We start from the raw sequence: 4,511 nt of genomic DNA, 5'->3' as shown, positions 1-4,511 counted from the left end.
TGTTTAGAGCCTAAATCAATTTACTATGGCCAAAAGTGTTAACCTTAATAGCCCTGGAGAATATAGGTGATATTATTATTATCGTTATATGTTAGAAAAACCATAGTACCTCAATGAATAGTCATTATTCAAGTCTTAGTATTTTAACTTACAACGATACTGATTTACTGTTCTTCCATTTGTACTAAGGTCATTAGTTCTGACATTTAAATCAGTTCTCTGACATGTCAGTCTGTCCAACTTAAGAATATGAAACCAAACTTAAACACAGTGAAAAAAAGAACTTACCACTAGATCCCTGTATCAGTTAGGATTAGCTCCAGCTATGAGTAAAAGACCCAAAATAACAATGGTTTAAACAAGGGAGACTTTTCTTCTTTCACTCATATAAAAGTCTAGAGCTAAAGTGGTCCAGGGCTGTTGTAGCTTCCATTCCCAAGATCACCTCATGTGCCAACTGGACTATTCTAGCTTTCACGACCATATTCCGGTCTGTCTGAAAGAGGAAAAGAAGAATCAGGGGAAAAGGACACATGCCACCTGTCTTTTAAAGAAGGTGTCCATGAACTGCCATACTCTGCTTACCTGTAAGAAAGAGAAAAACAACCCCTGGCATCTAAGAGCTGCCCTAGCATTCACAGTAAGGCCTTGGTGTTCTCCTATTAAACATACGCAATTTCAAAGAACACCAACATCCGACAGCACCATTCTCTGACCATGATAGATCAATATAAAAACAAGACTACCCCATAATTATGCCTGAACACAGACAAACACATGAGTATTATTCAAACTGCAAAGTGACCAAATATCTCCCTAGTCTGCCTATTATGGTTTGTTACTGACTACAGTTTTAGCTGTGTTTCTTTCATTCCTCCTGATAACATTTTAAGATACCCAGTTATAGAATTGCCCCTGCTCTGACAGCATCCAATAAAGCTCTGCTTCCTTCAACCCTCCCTAAAATCATCTAACACAAGGCAAATCCTATAGTAAAGCTTTTCTAATATCCTCTTTACTGAGACACCCATGGTTCCCCATGGTGTGTATTCTCCCTTGGTACAACAAGTGATAAACCCAACTTGTTCAACCACTACCCTATTCCTGAGGTCTTTGGGTGGAAGGCATTGACACCTATCCTTGGCGATAAATTAGTTATAGGACCACACTCAGTCGCACAGTTTGCTGAGAAAAGTAGTGTCTTCCTTGGGTTATTATGTGTTCACCGAAAATTGGAGTTTCTATTGTCATAGAAGGGAGGGAGTATAGGGGTCAACTAACCATCTCTTCCACAATCTTCAAGCTAAAGAAAGCCAAGAGGGTTTTTTAAATGCCACTATTTAAAATAAGTGTGTGCCACGAAACAAGAAGGTAAGTTTAGAAAATAAATAATTAATGTTTAATGTTTAACTACAGCTCTGTCATGTAATTAACTGACAGAATCAAAGAAGCCAAATTTTTTTTAGGACACAATTAAAATTTTCTTTAAATATTTCTTTGGGGAAGGGGACACCACACTTCTACACAATGAAGAGAAACTAAGTCCACTGGTCTTTAATTAGTTTCATCTCCTATGCCATGAATTCATAGGGAACAGGTCCCAGCACCTCAGGCTCCTTTCCATTGCTTCTCACAAAGTGTGAGATGCCTATTATGCCATGAATTCATAGGGAATAAGTTCCAGCAGCTCGAGCTCCTTTCCATTGGTTCTCACAAAGTGTGCTTCTCTAGATGGAGCAGGCTGGTGCTTCGGTTGAACCCAAGTACTTTTCTCTTTGACTTCATTCTTTTTCTGATCATTTTCCTACACACGTTTCAGGAAGCTATCTTGGCTCTTTGAGTGCTTAATATGCTCAGTACTCACATTAATCCTCATTAATCCTCTTGGTAAGAATCTTGCCCTTAACTTGTTTGTTTACAACAATTCCAACAGCATGCTGGGTAACACTGTAGACTCTTCCAGTTTTGCCGTGGTAACATTTGTGGGGCATGCCTTTTTGAACAGTACCCATTCCCTTCATGTCTACAATATCACCTTTCTTGTAGATTCGCATGTATGTGGCCAAAGGAACAACTCCATGTTTTCTAAAAGGCCTAGAGAACGTGTATCGGGTGTCCCTCCTCTTTCCCTTTGTGTTAGTCATTTTGGCGAATTACTGGAAGATGGCGGCTCCCAAAGAAGCCAAATTTTAAGTTCAATCTCTCTTTCAGAAGAGGGAAAGATGTCCCAAGTGAAGAAAGCATAAATTCTATAAAGGAGAGCAGGCCAGGCACAAAAGAGAAATCAACTGGACCAAAACTAAATACAAAAAACATGTTGCAGAATATGACATCCTTTGTAAGCTCCATCCCAATAGGAGAAAACAAACAAACAAAAATGATTGTTGATGATGCATGATGTATAAATAAATACTACTAATTAACTACAGTACTATATAAGCAAAAATGGAGGGAAGGATTGTTTTTTTTCTGGGAAATGGGAGAAATGTAAGTACCAGCCTCACAGAGGAGGTAGTATTTTAGTGTGCTTTCAAGAATGGGTAGGAATCTACTAACATAACTACAGGTTTTAAGGAAATAATAATAAATGAATAGATTTTTCTGCATTTGATAAAGTAAAGGTTGTCATTTTTGGAAAAAAAATGCTGCCAATATGATGAGGTTTTAAGATTAGAGTGAAGGCTGGGTGCAGTGACTCTCGCCTATAATCCTAGCACTCTGGGAGGCTAAGGTGGAGGATCACTTGAGCTCAGGAGTTCCAGACCAGCCTGAGCAAGAGCAAGACCCCCTTTCTCTACAAAAAGCAGAAAAATTAGCCTGTAGTGCATGCCTGTAGTCTCAGCTACTCAGGAGGCTGAGGCAGGAGGATCACTTGGGCCCAGGAGTTTGAGGTTGCAGTGAGCTATGATGATGCCACTGTACTCTAGCCAGGGTGACAGTCAGACTCTGTCTCAAAAATAAATAAATAAATAAATAATAAAATTCTAGTGAGAAAGGCAGTTGGTTCTAGTGTTGTCAAGATTTTCCTGTTAAGAAATTACTTTTGGGCCGGGCACAGTGGCTCACGCCTGTAATCCCAGCACTATGGGAGGCCGAGGCGGGCGGATTGTTTGAGCTCAGGAGTTCGAGACCAGCCTAAGCAAGAGCGACACCCCTGTCTCTACTAAAAATAGAAAGAAATGATTTGGACAGCTAAAAATATATATAGAAAAAATTAGCCAGGCATGGTGGCTCATGCCTATAGTCCCAGCTACTCGGGAGGCTGAGGCAGGAGGATCGCTTGAGCCCAGGAGTTTGAGGTTGCTGTGAGCAAGGTTGACACCACGGCACTCACTCTAGCCCGGGCAGCAGAGTGAGACTCTGTCTCAAAAAAAAAAAAAAAAAAAAAGAAATTACTTCTGATATCTTTGGGCCAGCTCTTTGTGTTTTTATTTTCTACAGGTAAGCTTATTAGATTAAAAAAAAAAAGGACAGAAAAAAAAATATTCCTGGATTCATTGCTTAAACAACAACAAAGTCATTGTTATACATTTAGATTCATACATGTTTCTTCAGAGATGCTTGTTAAAGTCCCTTCAAAGAAAGGGTCCCATGGCCTAATGAAGATACTCCTCTCCTGAGTTTTTTGCAGACCAAAACAAGGCAGAAGTGTTGAAAAAAAGTAGGAAGAGAAAGAACATTGCCTCTTGTGTTATGTTGGTCTGCCACTAAATGCAATATTAGATGATTGATTTCTACAGCTTCATGAATAATAATAATAGCTAACATTTTTTGATCCTTTATATTCATTATTTCATTTGAACCTCCAAACAACTCTATGAATTAGTTATCATTCTAATTTTACAGATGCCCAAGGTCATGCAGCGTATAAGGGGTAGAGTTGACATTTGACTGCAGGCATTTAAATTTTAGAATCTGAACTCTTAACCACAAGTGTATGATACCTCCAATTATAACATATAATAAATAATATAGCAATATATTATTTGTAAGTAAATGAAGAATTGAGTAAATATGATGTTTAAGGGCAATAAAAAGAAAATCATCTGTTTTGAGCAAACATTATATGCCAGGCACTGTACTGTGTGCTTTACTTATTTAATCCTTATATCACTTGCTATAAAGTAGGTATTCTTTTTTTTAGTCCCATTTTACAGATATGACAACTGAGATTCAGAGAGCTTAGACAATTTATACAGGGTAACCTCAGGTCTCACAGTAAAATTCATGCTCTTGATCACCATGTAGTGTTGCATATGGTTATATTTCATGCTTATATTTCAACACTGAACAAGATGTTTGCTATTTTTGGTAAGAAAGTTCTAGGTTAAGTTACCTTGTAGTTTTCCACATTTTTTATTTTATTTAAAACATATTTTCAGTAGGTGGTCAGATTCATCATATTGCCCATAAATGTCACTTAGAGAATGGAGAATGATTTTAATATTGTAATAAAATATAACATTAATATATATTTGTTTTTAAATTATCTCATATTTTAAGATATTATA

The 4,511-nt window shown here is 37.6% G+C and overlaps 1 pseudogene; it reads right to left on the bottom strand.

Annotated features, from left to right (window-relative positions):
• Positions 1-1,651: 1,651 nt before the first annotated feature.
• LOC123647087 lies at positions 1,652-2,147 on the bottom strand (annotated as a pseudogene).
• Between the last annotated feature and the right edge of the window lie 2,364 nt (positions 2,148-4,511).

Source organism: Lemur catta, chromosome 11 (assembly GCF_020740605.2).
Source record: "Lemur catta isolate mLemCat1 chromosome 11, mLemCat1.pri, whole genome shotgun sequence".
In the NCBI taxonomy this organism is placed as follows: Eukaryota; Metazoa; Chordata; class Mammalia; order Primates; family Lemuridae; genus Lemur; species Lemur catta.
Note: the sequence above shows the minus strand (reverse complement) of the source record. Positions and strands in the feature narration are given on the sequence as shown.